We start from the raw sequence: 20,682 nt of genomic DNA, 5'->3' as shown, positions 1-20,682 counted from the left end.
CATGCTCAATGGGGGACAGATCCGGAGATCTTGCTGGCCAGGGTAGTTGACTTACACCTTCTAGAGCACATTGGGTGGCACGGGATACATGCGGACGTGCATTGTCCTGTTGGAACAGCAAGTTCCCTTGCCGGTCTAGGAATGGTAGAACGATGGGTTCGATGACGGTTTGGATGTACCGTGCACTATTCAGTGTCCCCTCGACGATCACCAGTGATGTACGGCCAGTGTAGGAGATCGCTCCCCACACCATGATGCCGGGTGTTGGCCCTGTGTGCCTCGGTCGTATGCAGTCCAGATTGTGGCGCTCACCTGCACGGCGCCAAACACGCATACGACCATCATTGGCACCAAGGCAGAAGCGACTCTCATCGCTGAAGACGACACGTCTCCATTCGTCCCTCCATTCACGCCTGTCGCGACACCACTGGAGGCGGGCTGCACGATGTTGGGGCGTGAGCGGAAGACGGCCTAACGGTGTGCAGGACCGTAGCCCAGCTTCATGGAGATGGTTGTGAATGGTCCTCACCGATACCCCAGGAGCAACAGTGTCCCTAATTTGCTGGGAAGTGGTGGTGCGGTCCCCTACGGCACTGCGTAGGATCCTACGGTCTTGGCGTGCATCCGTGCGTCGCTGCGGTCCGGTCCCAGGTCGACGGGCACGTGCACCTTCCGCCGACCACTGGCGACAACATCGATGTACTGTGGAGACTTCACGCCCCACGTGTTGAGCAATTTGGCGGTACGTCCACCCGGCCTCCCGCATGCCCACTATACACCCTCGCTCAAAGTCCGTCAACTGCACATACGGTTCACGTCCACGCTGTCGCGGCATGCTACCAGTGTTAAAGACTGCGATGGAGCTCCGTATGCCACGGCAAACTGGCTGACACTGACGGCGGCGGTGCACAAATGCTGCGCAGCTAGCGCCATTCGACGGCCAACACCGCGGTTCCTGGTGTGTCCGCTGTGCCGTGCGTGTGATCATTGCTTGTACAGCCCTCTCGCAGTGTCCGGAGCAAGTATGGTGGGTCTGACACACCGGTGTCAATGTGTTCTTTTTTCCATTTCCAGGAGTGTAATACCCTCAACATCACATCGGGGATAGGCTACAACCCTGTCTCACTCCCTTCCCAACCCCTGCTTCCCTTTCATGCCCCTCGACTCCTATAACTGCCATCTGGTTTCTGTACAAATTGTAAATAGCCTTTCACTCCCTGTATTTTATCCCTGCCACCTTCAAAATTTGAAAGAGAGTATTCCAGTCAATATTGTCAAAAGCTTTCTCTAAGTCTACAAATGCTAGAAACGTAGGTTTGCCTTTCCTTAATCTATTTTCTAAGATAGTACGTAGGGTCAGTATTGACTCATGTGTTCCAACATTTCTACAGAATCCAAACTGATCTTCCCCGAGGTCAGCCTCTACCAGTTTTTCCATTCGTCTGTAAAGAATTTGTGTTAGTATTTTGCAGCCATGGATTATTTAACTGATAATTTGGTAATTTTCACATCTGTCAACACCTGCTTTCTTTGGGATTGTAATTATTATATTCTTCTTGAAGTCTGAGGGTATTTTGCTTGTGCCGGCCGAAGTGGCCGTGCGGTTAAAGGCGCTGCAGTCTGGAACCGCAAGACCGCTACGGTCGCAGGTTCGAATCCTGCCTCGGGCATGGATGTTCGTGATGTCCTTAGGTTAGTTAGGTTTAACTAGTTCTAAGTTCTAGGGGACTAATGACCTCAGCAGTTGAGTCCCATAGTGCTCAGAGCCATTTGAACCATTTTGCTTGTCTCTTACATTTTGCTCACCAGATGGAAGAGTTTTGTCAGGACTGACTCTCCCAAGGCTGTCAGTAGTTCTAATGGAATGTTGTCTACTCCCGGGACCTTGTTTCAGCTTAGGTCTTTTAGTGCTCTGTCAAACTCTTCACGCAGTATCATATCTCCCATTTCGTCTTCATCTACATCCTCTTCCATTTCCATAATATTGACCTCAAGAATATCACCCTTGTAAAGACCCTCTGTATACTCCTTCCACCTTCCTGCTTTCTCTTCTTTGAGTAGAACTGAGTTTCCATCTGAGCTCTTGATATTCATTCAAGTGGTTCTCTTTTCTCCAAAGGCCTCTTTAATTTTCCTGTAGGCAGTATCTATCTTACCGCTAATCATATATGCTCTACATCCGTACATTTGTCCTCTAGCCATCCCTGTTTAGCCACTTTGGACTTCCTGTCAATCTCATTTTTGAGACGTTTGTATTCCTTTTTTGCCTGCTTCATTTACTGCATTTTTATATTTTCTCCTTTCATCAATTAAATTCAATATTTCTTCTGTTACCCAAGGATTTCTATTAGCCCTCGCCTTTTTACCTACTTGATTCTCTGCTGCCTTCACTTTTTCATCTCTCAAAGCTACCTATTCTTTCCTACATTCTTGTCAACCGTTCCCTAATGCTCTCACTGAAACTCTCTGCAACCTCTGCTTCTGTCAGTTTATCCAGGTCCCATCTTCTTAAATTCCCAGCTTTTTGCAGTTTCTTCAGTTTTAATCTACAGTTCATAACCGATAGATTGTGGTCAGAGTCTACATCCACCCCTGGAAATGTCTTACAATTTAAAACCTGGTTCCTAAATCTCTGTCTTACCATTATATAATCTGTCTGAAACCTTTCAGTATCTCCAGCCTTCTTCCTTGTATAGAACCTTCTTTTATGATTCTTGAACCAAGTGTTAGCTATGATTAAGTTATGCTATGTGCAGAATTCTACGAGGCGGGTTCCTCTTTCATTCTTACCCCCATTCCATATTCACCTACTACGTTTCCTTCTCTTCCTTTCCCTACCGTCAAATTCCAGTCACCTATTACTATTAAATTTTTGTCTCCCTTGACTATCTGAATAATTGCTTTTATCTCATCATACATTTCATCAATCTCTTCGTCATCTGCGGAGCTAGTTGGCATATAAACTTGTACTACTGTGGTAGGCGTAAACTTTCTATCTATCTTGGCCACAATAATGCGTTCACTATGCTGTTTGTAATAGCTTACCCGCATTCCTATTTTGTTTTTTGTTATTCATTATTAAACCTACTCCTGCATTACACCTATTTGATTTTCTATTAAAACCCTGTATCCACCTGACAAAAAGTCTTGTTCCTCCTGCCACTGAACTTCACTAATTCCCACTATATCTAACTTTAACCTATCCATTTCCCTTGTTAAATTTTCTAAGCTGCCTGCCCGATTAAGGGATTGGACATTCCACACTCCGACCCATAGAATGCCAGTTTTCTTTCTCCTGATATCAACATCCACCTGAGCAGTCCCTGCCCGGAGATCTGAATGGGGGACTATTTTACATCCAGAATATTTTACCCAAGAGGACGCCATAATCATTTAACCATACAGCAAAGCTGCATGCCCTCGGGAAAAACTACGGCTATAGTTTCCCCTTGCTTTCAGCCGTTCACAGTACCAGCACAGCAAGGCTGTTTTGGTCAGTGTTACAAGGCCAGATCAGTCAATCATCCAGACTGTTGCTCCTGCAACTACTGTAAATGCTGCTGCCCCTCTTCAGGAATGACACATTTGTCTGGCCTCTCAACAGATACTCCTCCGTTGTGGTTGCACCTACAGTACAGCTATCTGTATCGCTGAGGCACGCAAGCCTCACCATCAATGGCAAGGTCCATAGTTCATGGGGGGAGACTCCAGAGGGGTATGGTGCCAAATTCTGTGCAACTGGTGCATTGGATTATCAAAATCCAAAGCTAGTTGGGAGCCCTGCCCATAATGCTCCAAAGGTTTTCAATTGGTGAGATATCCGGTGACCGTGCTAGCCAAAGTATGGTTTGGTAAGTACAACGACAAGCAATAGAGACTCTTCCTGTGAGAAGGGATTATCTTGTTGAAATGTAAGCTCAGGATGTTGTCCCATCAAGGGCAACAAAATCCCCAGATGACAACCTAACAGGTGCTGCTGTGAAATGACATGGCACCCCAGACAATCACAAGTGGTTGTCTGGCCATATGACAGGTGACATTTGGGTTGGTATCCCACCACTGTCCAGGGCTACTCCAGATACATCTTTTCCGGTCATTGGGGTTCAATTTAAAGTTGGATTCATCATTGAAGACAATTCTACTCCAGTCAGTGAGATTCCAGGTCGTATATGCCCGAAACCACTGCAGACAGGCTTGTTGTTGTACAGGGATCAATGGTGGTCAGCACAAGTGGCACTGAGAGCTCAGACCCCTTTCTGAGATCCACCTATTAATGGTCCTTGTGGTCACTGAAGCATCAGTTGCTCATCAGATTAATAGTGATGGTGAGTCAGGGGCTCTGAGTGCCTCTGTAATGATTGCTGAGTTGTCACATTCTGTTGCCTCTCTAGGTCAGCTGTTTCCATGCCAATGCTGTGTTCAGCCACGGTTAACCCATTACTGCCAACATAGTCGAATATTGGCATCACTTGTATTCATTGTGAGTGATTCACTGGCTACTCCAACTGTCTTTTTTGAATCCAACTATGCGCTGTCATCTGTGTATATTGTTCACGTGGCACTCTGTAAGGCATAGCTACTGTCAAGCTGAGTACACTGAATGGGATGTGCAATGACTGTATGTCTTGATATCAACATATCCCCAGTTTACTAACCTTGCCAACTGTGTGGTGTAATTTCATTGCAGCATCATACCTCCACCTGTCGACCACCAAAGTTTACAGTTTTGCTTTTTTTGTGTAATAAACTTCGCTCAATTGATGAAACTCCCACTACATGGCATTCTTACCTCTGTCTTTCCTGGTAGGAATCTACCATTTTCTGCCATCTTTGTGTGGGCCATACTAAGTTGACACATGGTTTTTTACTACACAATGATCCCCCCCCCCCCCCCCCCCCCCATCCCTGTAGTGGGCGTCCCCTTACGGTGATACATATTTTGCTCCCCTCATGGTGATACATATTTTGCTGGACTGACCCTGCCTTTTGGTCCTTTGCACTAAATGTGCCACTGCGAGGTGCCAGCAGCCAATCCTTGGATGCTTAGTCTGTCCTCAGTTTTCTTTGCGAAAGTGCTTTGTCCTCTCAGGTTTAAGTTCTTGAATTTTTGTCTGGAATTGGAGTCCCTTGGTGTTGGCGTTGGTTATGGGGGCCATGGCCTTGCCTCCACACCAGCTAGATTCTTTCCACCATTTCCGCTACAATTTGTGCAGTTTTTTCCCATTTTCATGTGTCTTCTTCCTTCGGTGATGTCCCCATAATGTTGTGATCGTGGTATATAATATGCAGTTTGGGACGGATCGATGGAGGTGCTGGTGCCCCAATGCGCGTAGCATTTCTGGATCACCCTACTCTCCCCTGTTTTTTTCCTCTCGCTGCTGCCCCAATGTTCCTTCTACCTCTTAGTTAGCCCGTTTTTCCTTCCCCGTGACTGGACTGTGGTGTTTGTGTTGTTTCTCCCTTGGTTTTTTCCTATCACCTTAGATCGTGGGACCGATCATATCGCTGTTTAGTCCCCTTTCCCAGTCAACCAACCAACCATCTGTCGATACCTGCATAAATATCAATTTGTGAACAGTTTACCTAACTATTACGTAGTGCATTGTTTTTCTTGCCCTAAAGTGTAGAGGGTGACCCAAAAGCCTGATAACATTTGAAATTCAATATTTTACCAATTAATGTAGGTAGTGAGGTAAAAATTGACACACATGTTTAAAATGACATGGGGTTTATGAAACCAGAAAAAAGTTCACAAAAGACCAACAGATGGTGCTTCATAGGATACAAAAACAAAAATTAACATAAAAATTGATTTTTAGCAAGATGTTCTTTGCTTAAGACATGCTCAACATGTCAGATGTCGTTCATCAATAACACCTGCAGTCAAGGGACAATGTTGTGAACAGCATTGTGCTGCATATCAATAGATATGTTAGAAATTTCCATAAGATGTCATCTTTTTAGCATCCGTAATGTCAGATGATCACTGTAGACTTCTGACTTCAGGTAAACCTACAACCAATAATCACATGGATTGAGGCCAAAAATGATAGAAGTATCAACTCAGCACACAATCCTCACCTAATGATGTGCGTAAGAGATCTTTCACACATGTAGCAATGTGGGCTGCAGCGCCATCCTGCATAAAAGTCATACCTTCCAGCAGGTGTTTATCAGCCAGGCTAAGGATGGTGCGACCCTGTAACATATTGGCATACTTCACACCTGCCATGCTGGCAATTCAAAAAGCAGTACTATGCATTTCCTCAAAGAAAAAAAGCCCAATCATGAGTGATGTGGTAAATCCACACCACATTGTGACTTCCCCATCATGCCATTGACTGGTTGGCTGGGTTTTGCACTCATTATTGATTTCAATAAAACTCCATGTCATTTCAGACATGTAACAAGTTGTACCTCTCTACCTTCTTTATTCTGTGTATTAGTGCATTTTCAAATGTTAACAGACTTTTGTGTCACCCTGTATTTTACTCTTAAATTTACTTTTATCTTGTTCTTTTGGTAGATGTAATGTAATGTAACGCGAGTGCAGACTTCTGTTTATTTCTTTATTGTGTTCATTAGGTCTATGGGAAGCACGTACATTGATCACACAACAGCTTCAGTAAAATCAAGACTCAAAAGTGATACTGTGACACTTGTTGATGGCAATACCTGCAAGCTCATAGGACAGTTTCATGATGTACATAATTGTAAGGATGTCTACAGTTTTGTATCTCAGTTTTAAGGTGTTACGTAAGAGCTAGTCAAATGAAAATGAGATAGATGGCAAAAAAGTAAGAAAACTGTTTATGATTTAAAAAGTAATCATGATAACTGTTAATACATTATCTGACTGTGAGACAAGATGACTGATACCATCACAGAAAAATGTTAGCGGAGCAAATTGACGGCAAAAAATGTCTTTCTTCAGGGCTTCAAAAATATGGAAATCATGTTGGTAAGATTGCAACTCTATGAAGGATGTGCAAAGGCTTCCCAGCAAAACTACCGTAGAAACAGCCTTGCAATGTATTGCCCCCTCCACATATTGCCAAGGTTGTCTTGAGTATGCTGCAGAAATTTAGCTGGGTAGCTCTTGCACATCCGCCATTCATTCCTGATCTCTCACCATGTGATTTCCATATTTTTTGAGCCTCAAAGAAAGACATCCATGGCATTTGTTTTGCTTCGGACAAAGAGATCTACACCTGGGTAGTAGTAGTGGTGGTGGTGGTGGTCGTAGTAGTAGTAGAAGCTTTATTCATCCATAGAGCTCTTTTTACAAGTATATAGGACATGTCAAAGTATTTACAAGTTTAGACCAATTTAAAATAAGCGAATTCATATACACATATATTTACAGACTTCTAGTTAGACATAATCATTAGATTTACTCCTGGTATACAATACGTTTTTTACAAATAACGTATTAAATAATGTAATACCACACTGTTCACTCATATTTCACTATCACTTACTACACACAGTATACACACATTGTTTCATAACACTTCTATCACCACACACACACACACACACACACACACACACACACACACACACACACACACACAGGTGATCTCTGGGCAATTTTCTGTACCACAACTTCCCATTTGCTATCCTGAGAAACTGAGTCAGCATCCCTCCATAATGAGTGAGATGTTGAGCTCAGAAAGAGGAAGAGGTGTTAGAATTGTGCTATGCATAGCTTGGGGGTAAGTATTTCTAGAAGAAAAAAGAAGGAAAAAATGTAAAGTGAAGGTGTTATGTGGAATGTTGGATTTTTTTAATCATCATTATTATTATTTATTTCTACAACATTTTTTTATGAAACCCCTACTCTGTTTTGTCTAAGTAATCCTTCAATGTATAAAATATATTGCATAACAGGCACTTTTAGCTGCCTTATTAAATAAGTGTATTTGTGCAATTTCTTTAATCTCTTTTGGTGATTTATTGTACAGTTTTATTCCTTGGTAGAAAATGCTGTTTTGAGTTTTATGTTTATTTTTTCTTGGTAAATGTAAGTTGAGTCTATGTCTTGTTGCATGGTCATGGACAGAGGTGTTTGTGCAGTAATTATCAATGCTATTTTTGATATGTATAACTGACTGGTAAATGTCTTCCCATGGAGCAGTTAAAATCCCCAGTGTTTTGAACAGATCTTTACAATGACCTCAACTAGTATTTTCGGTTATTATTCTTATGGCTCTTTTCTGGAGTTTGAAAATTGTGATCATATTTTGTGCATTTGTTCCCCAAAAAAGGATGCCAAAGCTAACAATTGAGTGTACATATAAATAATATTTAACTAAGAGAACTGCATGTTACACACTGATGATAGTATTCTAAGGGCATTTGCTCTGGTTGTAGGATTGGGAAAAGAGTGGACAGTCCTGGGACCCACATGGTGTGGCTCTCCAATCCACTGGCTAGTGTCGGGACACTGATTTGTGGATTTCTGGTGAGGGGGTTTCCTAAAGGGAGTATTTTCACTGGTGAATGACAGAGTAGAAAGTTACTTCATTTTCTGGGTGGGAGGAGTGTTTCCCAAAATTAACTGTGCTGCAAGAACCTTGAGAAGGGAGGGCCTATCTCCCCTATGGTCAAGTTTATCTGTGTGCTACCCGATGTCTTGATGTCTATGTAATAAATACTCCTGAACTACTGACAACTTGGTCACAGTAGTGACAAGGGTCAATATCATCACTGAGATTGAACTGAGGCAATCATACTTTTCCAGGGCTTCTAAATATGAGAGCATCTGTGAGCTTTAGTTCTTCACTTTTGTGTTTGTTGACTAAGTTACCACACTTCTGCAACTGAGGAGGGTAGTCGTTCCCACAACTGACACAGACGGGGTAGTGATCTCGCAATAAATTTTCATAATGTGGATGACCACAATCTGCCCAAATAGGATCACATGTACACTGGGAAGACATCAGCCCCAAGTGCCACCCTTTAAAAATGTCGAATGTGGGATGGGAATCCAGCTTCACTTTGCATCAGTAACACAAAATTTTTTTTTACCTTTCCTGAAGGTGAATCCCTCTCAAAAGTCAGGAAAATGTGCTGGTGTTTGCTTTGTTTTGGTGGGCCTCAACGTGCACGATAAACAAAGTGAAACCCTCATCTCTCCAATTGTTCATGCAGTCCTTCATCTGTATGAAGGGTTAGTTCCCACTGAAAAATTAATTCTTGTACCATTTTGACGCTCTTATGTAGTGTGATGGTAACATGTACATAACCAACTTGTTTACAAGAAAAGAATGCCTGGGAATGGGTAGCATTTACCATCTTAATTAAGATTTAATCACACATCAGTTTGCAAAGGGAACAGAGTTTGACAGTAACTTTTTCAATAATCTCCACAAAAAAAAAAAAAAAAAAAAAAAAAAAAAACACTGATTTAATGGAGAGAAAGTATAATCCATCTGTTCAGATGCAAACCAGAAACATAGGGGAATAACTGTTGACAAGTCACTAGGTTATATTTTCCTCCCATGGTGTAGCCCAGGAGAAAAAGTTTCTAGGGTCACAATAATAAGCACTAAATTGCAATCTGTTCAAAACGTCTGCAGAGGATTCATGGCCACCAGCTGACAACTTTGGTCATTACATGACACAAGACGTTCACCACAATTCCACAAATACTCTGAACGAAGGCTCTCACAATGCATGCCACCATGTCAGAGCAAAGGCCACCTGGCACAATGGTCAGTGCCCAAAGTCTCAATACCCCAAAATGACAGGCATCTACTACTTTGTGTAAGTGGGAGGTGAAGGCTTGGGTATCAGTAGTGTGATCCATGTGTGGTCAGGAGGGCTACCACCATACGGATACTTGATGAGACTCCCCCCCCCCCCCCATCCGGACTAGTTACGTTGCTGGATGGTGGGTGACCTATCCCGCGTGACACCATGGCTAGGTTAGCAGAAGAGTTTCTGTGTTAGAGTATAAGTCAGAGAAAATATATAGTCAGAGTAAAACTTCACCACAGGTAATGAAAAGGTCCTGCAATGGTTTGTGGGTCCATGCTCATCACACATATACACATAAAAGAGTTGTGAGCTACCTAGGTGCAAGACTCTTCTGTGTGGTATGGTTCATTTATAAAGAATTCTTTTAAAGCAGTCTGTCTGAATGAGGTATTTAGTCTCTCACACCTGTAATCAAAGAAATTATACCATTTTTGACCATGCTCTCCCTTACATTTTCAGCTGTCAGTTCAGCTGATGTATCTTTTCCCCTCCTGTTACAGTTTTGTCTTGTTTATTTATGTCTCCCAATAGCAGCAATGTGCACAGCTTCAATGTGAGCGACAACCAATGTCAGTAGAAATTCAGTGCTCCCCTGACTGCTTTGTTCATCCAAGATTAGCCCACATTGTGTGAGAGTTGTGATGCCTAGCTTATCCCAGTCACTTCTGATACTATCTCAGCTTGAAGGCCACAAGTCTTTGCCTGTTGTTCTTGAACCTCATGTCTTTTACAAAGAAACCTACACATCCCTGTGAAGTGTCTCACTGGAAATCCCTTCTCGTATCCCACTGCAGTTGTATCAGTACAAGGCAATTCAGAGTCACCACCCACACACCAATACCAAACTATTAACTAAATTAAATTACACAGATATGTGTCTACATAATGGGTCTGTTACAGCTGTATTGACAACTGCTGACACACAAAGAGAAGTGGGGCCTACTTGTCACACTGTAATCAAACCTGCTTTAATTTCTGTAGATAAATAGGAAGTACTACAACACTTAGTCTTTTAAATGAAATGGTAGTGCCAAAGATATACCCAGACAACCTTCATCCAACATTTATTGTAAATTAATTTATATCAGAATCTGTGTTTTCCCACCTTATGAACTTTTCAGTTTTAATGAATTATACTATATGAAAAGGGATACTTTTGTAATATGAACATGAAGTGGCATTCATACACTTGTTCACTTCATAATATATTAAAAACAAAGATTCCATGACTTACCAATGGTAAAGCGCTGGTAGATAGGAACAATAAAAAAACACACAAACACGCACACAAAATTTCAAGCTTTCGCAACCAATGGTTGCTTCATCAGGAAAGAGGGAAGGAGAGGGAAAGACGAAAGGATGTGGGTATTAAGGGAGAGGGTAAGGAGTCATTCCAATCCCAGGAGCGGAAAGACTTACCGTAGGGGGAAAAAAGGACAGGTATACACTCGCACACACACCCATATCCAACCGCACATACACAGACACAAGCAGACATTTGTAAAGGCCACTTCATAATGTGGATGAAATTAATGGTTAAACTCCAATTAATACCTTAACTACAGAGCAGCACAAAATGACAGTGTCTCATCTGCAATTAAAACTACTTGTTCCATTCTATTAATTAGTATACTTAATGTCAGAAGTGCTTTACTTTACGATAGGCACATGTAGCTGATGCAGCCACAATACCACAAAATCACGTCCTTGAAGACTATGTTTTCAATAAACAATAAAGTAACTAACTCTTTGTAAGAGATAAGAAGGAAAATTCTTACTATCAAGTTGTTCAAGTGATCAGATTGTGGAGAAAACAATTTATGATGAAGAGAAAGATACAGAAAGGTAATGTTACAAATGAAGTTTTGGAATATCAACTTTGCAAAAATAAAAGTAAGAGGACACACTGGATCACTAAAACTAAATACTAGTGCAAAGTTCATAAACAAGAATAATTATATAGTAAATTTTTCTGAATTTATCACAAAACGTAATAAGGTAAAACCACTCAGATACCATGAGATAGATCATAACAATGGTTCACAATAATATCTGATGGATTAATCATTAAATGAAATGACTAGCAATCTATGATGATATACAGTAACGAAATAATAATCTGCGAGACAATGCTAATTATTTACTGTACTGTAAAGTTGTTGCATATGAGTTGCATTAGACACTGCAAGTAGTTTTATAGAGCTATACCCAGCAAAAGAAGTAACTTTTTCCTCTGCCATCACCAGTGAAAATACTCCGTTTAGGAAACCCTCTTGCCAGAAATCCACAAATCAGTGTCCCAACACTGGTCAGTGGATTGGAGAGCCACACCATTTGGGTCCCAGGGCTGTCCACTCTTTTCCAATCCTACACCCAGAACAAATGAACCCTCTCAAGGATCTCAATGGCCAAAAGTTGTGTAAGAGACAAAAAAGAAATATCAGTAGAAACATACTTCGGTGATCCCAAAGGCATTGGATACCCCATTTCTGTCAACTTCAGGATCTCTTCTCACAGTCTTGTGGCATCACTGCACTGGTTGATATGTGACAATCTTTGTGACAGTAAGCACTTTACGAAGGTCCTCTCACTCCCTTGTCACCACGTGATGGACTGATTAACCTGTTGAGCTCTTCAGAGGGTCAAATAGTATTTGTGTACCTCTTCTGTTACCTTCACCTTCTCTCTGTCAGTTTGCATTGATGACATGGTGTCGAACGTCCCTGGCGTGGGTGTGATCACCTACACCACAGGAACTGCTGTTCCACATTATACAGCCCCCCCCCCCCCCCTGCCACTGAATGGTGTCATTATAGACCCCAAAGACGTTGCAACAGCTTTTCAGGATCATTGAAGGGCCTTTAAATGTCTCAAGCGACATTCTTCACTGACCACCTTCTTTACTTGCAAACGGCTCCTCATCTGTGGCTCACTATGCAAGTAAACAAAGTGAGGAAGACTGCTGGAGCCCCACGTTTTCTCATTGGGAACATATGCCTCTTAATACTAGGTGTCAGTCAAGCTTCATAGTCTCCAGGGCTGTCAAATATCAACACGTGTTCCCAGTCTCTTTCTTTATGGTGTTACTTGTTCCAATGCTTTGGCCCTTGTTGAAAACCTTGTGACCTACTTTCCAACAGCATCTGTGACCTCTTCTTATGTGGGTACCTTGTGAATGCTTACATTGGATATCTTTCTGTCTTACACTCTCTGTCATGCTGGTTATCTAATGAACCTTATACTGTCTGGGAGGTGCTTCAGGCTCTTGACTCATCATACAGCCCCAGGCACTGATCTGATTCAGAATCAGACAATTTTTTTATTTTATCATGTCAGAAACTCACTCTATAGCTTACAAGTTATATAAAATGTTCCAAACCATGGTACTATAAGCATTACAATTGCAATTTAATGTTTTGTGACCAGCATGTAGCAACCTCCCATGCATCCTTGGTGACATCGATGGAATTCTGTGGCATGCATGTCGTTGGGAATAGGCTGCAGACAAGATGATGACTCGTCTGTTCTTCACCACAGTCACATGCTGTGGAGTTGCATGCAAATCCTCACTTTTTCAAGTTGGTCTTCATTCTTCCAACTCCAGAATGCAGCCTGTTTAGGGTCTTCCATATTGACCAGCTTTCTTCATGACCTGATGGGAGGTGTTCAGTTGGGATCATCCACCCTGCAAGGTGGCTGGTTCTGGAATGCCATGAGTTGATCCTGAAGTTCGAAGGTAGTTCAGTGAGGCTTTCAGTTGAATGGAGAAAGCTTTTCCTTGACTTGAGCCTTGGTGCTGCTGGCTGATACCCGTGTAATGTGTGGGTCTTCACGTTCAGTGCCTTAGATGTCTCCAGTCTGTATGCACATTCACGATGGGTACCTGGAGGTGGGATGCCTGCTAGACCATAAACTTTATCAAGTGGTGTAGATCTCAACATCCTGTACTGAGTCTGCAGGTTTCATTCAAGGTGATATATACTTCCAGCATGAGATTTTCACTCTGCAGCGGAGTGTGTGCTGATATGAAACTTCCTGGCAGATTAAAACTGTGTGTCCGACCGAGACTCGAACTCGGGACCTTTGCCTTTCGCGGGCAAGTGCTCTACCAACTGAGCTACCGAAGCACGACTCACGCCCGGTACTCACAGCTTTACTTCTGCCAGTACCTCGTCTCCTACCTTCCAAACTTTACAGAAGCTCTCCTGCAAATCTCATTCTGGAAACATCCCCCAGGCTGTGGCTAAGCCATGTCTCTGCAGTATCCTTTCTTTCAGGAGTGTTAGTTCTGCCAGGTTTGCAGGAGAGCTTCTGTAAAGTTTGGAAGGTAGGAGACGAGGTACTGGCAGAAGTAAAGCCATGAGTACCGGGCGTGACTCGTGCTTCGGTAGCTCAGTTGGTAGAGCACTTGCCCGCAAAAGGCAAAGGTCCCGAGTTCGAGTCTCGGTCGGGCACATAGTTTTAATCTGCCAGGAAGTTTCATATCAGCACACACTCTGCTGCAGAGTGAAAATCTGCTGGCCGGTGTGGCCGTGCGGTTCTAGGCGCGTCAGTCTGGAGCCGCGCGACTGCTACGGTCGCAGGTTCGAATCCTGCCTCGGGCATGGATGTGTGTGATGTCCTTAGGTTAGTTAGGTTTAAGTAGTTCTAAGTTCTAGGGGACTGATGACCACAGATGTTTAGTCCCATAGTGCTCAGAGCCATTTAGAGTGAAAATCTCATTCTGGAAACATCCCCCAGGCCGTGGCTAAGCCATGTCTCCGCAATATCCTTTCTTTCAGGAGTGCTAGTTCTGCAAGGTTCGCAGGAGAGCTTCTGTAAAGTTTGGAAGGTAGGAGACGAGGTACTGGCAGAAGTAAAGCTGTGAGTACCGGGCGCGAGACGTGCTTTGGTAGCTCAGTTGGTAGAGCACTTGCCCGCGAAAGGCAAAGGTCCCGAGTTCGAGTCTCGGTCGGGCACACAGTTTTAATCTGCCAGGAAGCTTGATGTATACTTGTTTAGCATGACTAGATCTGCACCAGACAGGGCAAGGATATTCTGCAGCTGAATAACAAAGAGCTACAGCAGAAGTTCTTAAGATGCAAGGATGCATCCCCCCCGTTGTACCCAATAATTTCCAGAAAATGTTGTTCCTTGCAGAGACAAATGTTCAAATGCATGTGAACTCCTAAGGGACCAAACTGCTGAGGTCATCAGTCCTATATTTGCACATTACTTACACTAAATTAACGCTAAGGACCACACTCGCACCCATACCCGAGGGAGGACTCAAACCTCTGGCGGGAGGGACCGCACTATTAGTGACATGGTGCCTCTAACCGCGCGACCACTCCATGTGGCCTTTGGAGATACCTTCAGTTTGGTGTTCAGGCAATGTATTCTGTAGGTAAGTGCTTGATTAAGAGGTGCTCCAAGATATTTGGGGGTGAAGCAGTGTTCTAATTACTTACCTTCCCAGAACACCTGCAGTTTCCTTGCTGCATGTCTATTTCTAAGATGGAATGCACAAATCTGTGTTTTTGCTGGATTTGGCTTCAGCTGGTTGTCTTGGTAATAGCCACTTAGAATTTTTAGAGCATGGGAGAGCTTCTCTTCAATACGTTCAAAAGATGCTCCTTGGACTGCTAGAGCAACATCATCAGACACTTCACCATGTGGATGACACTCAAAAATCGTGTCTACTCATGGACTTCAACTGTATTTGGCTAGAAAGTGTTCTCCCTTCACAGTGCAAGTCCCTTCACAGTGGGAAGACACTTCACAGTGCAAGTCCCTTCATAGTGGGAAGATACTATCATCACCCCAATCCTTAAACCAGATGAAACCCCAAGTCTGTTGACAACTAGTGTCTGATTAACCTCACCAACAGGCTCAGAAACTGTTTGAGAGGATGGTAACCTGGCAAATATGATGGGATCTCAAATCACAGAGCCTTTTGTTGCCTGTCAGTGTGGGTTTACGGACAGGATACACAATGACCATCTGGTTGGTTTCAAAACAGCAATCTGGGAGGCCTTTTTCTAAATGCCAACCACTTATTGCATGAGGCATATGACACTGCTTGGCACCATCACGTTTTACTTATCTTCGATGAGATGAACTTTTGTGGGTCCTTATTCATCTTATCCCATTACCTGAAACTGCCCAAATTCTTCTTGTTTCTTCAACTGGATTTGATACAGAGCAGGTAGCTATTTTTTATGTCACTAATTCCTAGACGTTGCCAGACCTATTTATTTGGCTGACTGCCATTAGAAGTGAATGCCGTAATTCTTGTTCTATCTTGGTCTTGTATCAATTTCTGTGAGATGAAGTCATCAGTACTTGCATTGCAAGTAGCATACACAGCAACAGGCTGGATCCAGTTATGCAGTAGAGCTACAAACATAAACAGCAGAACATGATTTACAAGTTTATTCATAGGAGGCTTCTGGAGTATATTCCCCTATATTGATGAACCCATCAACACTGAACAAAGTGCTATTAAAATGCACTTCTTGGAGCTTAACTTCATCAAAAATCAGCACACCTATGTGTTTCTTTTCATCTCATCCTTCCTGAGAATAATTCTTAATTGTTTTGGTAGCAGGCATATTGATTCCATATGAGCATCTGAGACCCATTACTAAATTTCGCAGATGGTGTTTTGGAAGGAAGTGGCAACAATCCTTGCTTCAAACAATGTCTATATCCTTTGGGTGACTTAATTTTTAAGAGCACGCTGTCCAGAAGAAACTCTGTTATCATCCACATTCCCTAATTGTTTTCCAACAGGCTTTTTTTTTTATTTTGTGTCTACTATGATTTTCTGTTTCTTGCTTAGTTTAGAATGATCTAAGAGATTGTAATGTTCCCACAGAAAATACCCTCTACCACACACCAATTAATCATTGTAAATCAAACCATCCACATTCATTCACTTTGGAAAAGTATCTGATCTGATTTTCTCGTAACATATGCGGCGACAGCTAGATGACGCCAAAGTATTTTCTAGCGCGTTTATTCTTTGAAATAACAGAGATGCATATATGCATTCTCCATGGTTGTTAGAGTGGTAACTAGGACAGTTTCTGGAGTAGGGATTGAGGAATCGACGTATTTCTGAGAATTACATATTCTGATTTTCTTCTCGCTATATCGAGCGAATTAACTTTTGTGCCACTAGCGGTTTGTTTGAATAGAAAGTAGAAAGAGAGTGTAAACGGAAAATAATTAAGACGTGGAATCACCGGAGATATGGACATGTAATGGAGATGGATTTAATTCACAATTTCCTTCATAAATAAGGTTTGTGACATTTTTGTTCTGGAGTGAATGAATGAATGAGTTTTTTTCTGAATCATTTGATAATCACGTTGGCCCTGTAATTAGTGGGGAAGTTTCAGCTGTGTTGAAGAGAGCCTGCAATCACTGAGTCTGTGTAAAATCGTCCAAAAAGGCTTCGTACACATCTGGAATTAGCAATCTTTCGTAAAAAGAACGAATTGTCCACACCATTGATTCTCCTGACTGAATACAGTGTTTAACAGTAATAATAAATGTAAAGATCTCTTACAGCAAGCCAGCCGCTGTTTACCAAGACGAAGGACTCCACCAAAGATCCTATTTGGCTGATTTCACATAATGAAATATTATATTAAAAACTGTACATAGATAAAGGAGAGAAAGAGAGAGAGATAATACTAATAATCCTCCATTAGTCTAACCTTTCGCCTGTCTTATCACGGATCAGCCAAGTCATGGGAGGCCCTTACATTACTGTATAGATTTATGTGTGAAGGTGAAAGGGTCTTAAAGGCAACAGACACACGTCTATACAGACAAGACATTACACAAAGTTAGCGGCTAGCTGCGTTCATCATCTATTCATAGAGATGTGACTGAATTGTCATATGCTTTTAGTCTGAGGGGTGCTTCAGCAGAAGATTTATTTCAGCATTCACTATTCATAATTTAATATATAATCACACAACTTTCAGTTTCTTATACTTAAATGTTCTTTTTAATGATATTACTGCTGCTTCTGGAACTGTTTGGTTCCGCAAACTTCCCTTGACAGAAGAAACACTGAGATCATAACTTCTTATTCAACATTTTTCCTTTGCTACAGCTTCTTTCTTGTGAGTGTTTTACTGGTGATTTTCTTTTGTGCAATACTTCCGATAGATATTTTGGTATATTGGGAAATAAATGAGGAACAGCTCCTCATTTTAGAGACCACTTTTGTCTTGGAATTTTAACTTGTTTACTATTGATGACAAACAAGTCTGCTTTTGTGAGAAGTTCCTCACTGAAATGTGAATCACACACAAAACAACTGTGAGTCAGATCTCTATCTTTCCGAATTATTGCTGTCGCTCATTTGGAAAACTCTGCTACATTTTTTGGAGGTCTAAAACATGCTTACCCTTACTTTTTCTATTGCCTGATCTGCACACTAGAACAATGCACATAGGCATTTTTCATTCTTCTTCTTCTTCTTCTTCTTATTCTTCAAAAATGAATAACTAAGAGTCTTAACACCACTTTGCCACTGTAGCCTTCAACTCTGTGATGTGCACTCACAACATTTCAAACAAACTTACAAAATAAGCATAGACACTACTGACACACACCTTCCAATATGGCAAAATCATGTCAACTGAAGTGACAGTTCTGCTCGTAGTTTACGGGCTTGCCATCTGCCCTACACTACATGTGTTAACACACCGGGTGGCAGCACACTTTCTCTTCTGCTTGCTATGATCTAATGTTTTTATGGCAGTTGTGACAGCCATTAATAGAGCCCTACATTGTGTCAAATGGACCACCCTCAACTGAAGTTTAATTTGTAGTAACTCAGTGAGCAGTCTCCAGGCTGTTGATTGATGATACTTTTGTCACCCTATGATGTGTGCTATTCACAACATTCTCTGTTAGACCTTAATCCATCCTCCCATGGGACAAGGCAGCTAACATTGACGTGGATGTGGACAGGACATGTGACCTCAGCACACGGGATGAGCTGGTTAACATGATTTGTGCTCTCAGCACTCTTGTGCCCCCATTATTACCTTTATTTGATTTGCAATGCACATTGTTACCTTAAAAGAATAGAGGCACATAAAATAGCTGTATCAACTGTGTTAGTGATTGTCAAAGAAAAGTTGAGAAAATCATAATGAAGGTTCTGGACTGATCAGTAGCTTGAATGTTGAATTGCTGGCACTGGAACAACACGTAATGCTGTCCAACAATCTGAGATATTGTTATTTGTTAACTTAATTGGATTTCCATCCCATTTTCAGTTTTAAATTTAATACACTTATGGTATAGTATCTAATGTCAGTATTCTCATGTCGCATTGACTACCAGCACTCTGAAGTAACATACCTTATTGCACAGATTTCAAGTTCAAGATTTGTTTTGTAATTTCATGTGAATGGAAGATGAGATTTTATCAAAGTTGCATACCATCACTGAAAAAGATATTTACCAACAAGATAAAAACATAAGCCAGTCCATAAACCCATAATTTACAAGATGTTTCATAACAGTAAAAACTTCTAGTGTTTAACTTGTTTTACTTTCTGGCATACTCTGGCTGGCTTGTCAAGGTTTCTGGCCACTGGGGAAACAGTCTAGTTTTTGGCCTTTGCAACAAGAATTGCCTCAGATACATTGTTTATAATAAATAACATCAACTTTTGAGATAGTATTTCTACTTTAATTATTTAGGAAAGAAAGGAATAGAAGCAAGTGGATGTGAACCTGCTACCTTTCTTTTCACAGCTCATAGCCCATAGTGCTTTCAGCTGTGTGCAGCGGGTCGATGTGCATGTAATATTTCTGCACTGTGTCTGTCAGTTGTCCTGACTTTGTAATTTGTTAATAACAATATGTTTGCAATTATGTTAACAAGTATGATGTTATGTGTTGATCGATTCAGTTCTTTCAACACTCTTAGGAGCCTACTAGTCTTCACTCTAGCTAATAAGGTTATTCTGCGACTGCCCTCTCCCCAGGGGTTCACAGTTATTTTGTGATTTCATGCATGGTGCTCCCAGGGCCCATTCTTCCTTCCTGGGCTGCATTTCCTTCACCATGCTCCTCCTCTCTGCTCCCTCCTTCCCCTCTCTTGGCATATTTATTTATGTTGACCTGGCTATTCACCTGTTTCCCTGCATTCCTTGTGATTTTGTTCCTCTTGCCTGTTCTCTTTCAACCTTTTTGGTGTTTTTGGTCCACCCTTGGTGTTTGACCTCCACTTCTAAATTTTCTGTCTTTAGTGTGAGCCATTTGGGGAAGATCTCCCTCTGTAGTGTCTATGATGTGGATTCTTCTCCGTTCCTGCCTTCCACTCTTCTTCTCCACCATAACCCCCACTGCCCCACTAGGTCACCAGCATGTGTAGCCAGTCCATGTGGTGTGGCTGTTATGTACTCATCTGGCCTAGGCCCCTGACAATACAAGAATCACACTACTCATGCATGAGTTGCTTGTCATCCTGGAACATCAGAACTCCCAGCGACAGCTGTCCTGCCAGGTGGCCTTTGCTGTGGCTGGGTGGTGCCCATGGGGAGATCCCCTGATCAAAGTGGGTGGTGTCAGGTGGATTCTTGGTGTACGAAGCATATCAAGCTGCAGAAATCTGGCCGTTCTCCAAAGACCATCACATTTAGTGGTAGGGGATCTTTGAATGCTGCTTCATATGATCCTGCAGCTTTCCCTTCCCTGGCTGTACTTTGGGAGGAGGGCCAGGCTCACAGTCTTTGGATGAAACACTTTCCCCACTACCCGGTCTGTATTAGGATTCACATTCACCACCATATAGCCGTTGTTTTTTTGTGGGGAATATAGAGGAGAAGTTTGGCAAAGTAGAGTCTCACAGTAATAAGCAGTCAGGCTCCCTGTATCAAAGCTTCTTATGATGCCCAA

General features: G+C 42.1%; 1 non-coding gene across 1 annotated transcript; it reads left to right on the top strand.

Annotated features, from left to right (window-relative positions):
* Positions 1-14,145: 14,145 nt before the first annotated feature.
* Positions 14,146-14,220, top strand: Trnal-caa (transfer RNA leucine (anticodon CAA)). Its single transcript has one exon. It is a non-coding gene; the product is annotated as a tRNA-Leu (tRNA).
* Positions 14,221-20,682: the final 6,462 nt, after the last annotated feature.

This window comes from Schistocerca nitens, chromosome 11 (assembly GCF_023898315.1).
Source record: "Schistocerca nitens isolate TAMUIC-IGC-003100 chromosome 11, iqSchNite1.1, whole genome shotgun sequence".
NCBI classification, from domain to species: Eukaryota; Metazoa; Arthropoda; class Insecta; order Orthoptera; family Acrididae; genus Schistocerca; species Schistocerca nitens.
This window is presented reverse-complemented; position numbering and strand designations above follow the sequence as displayed.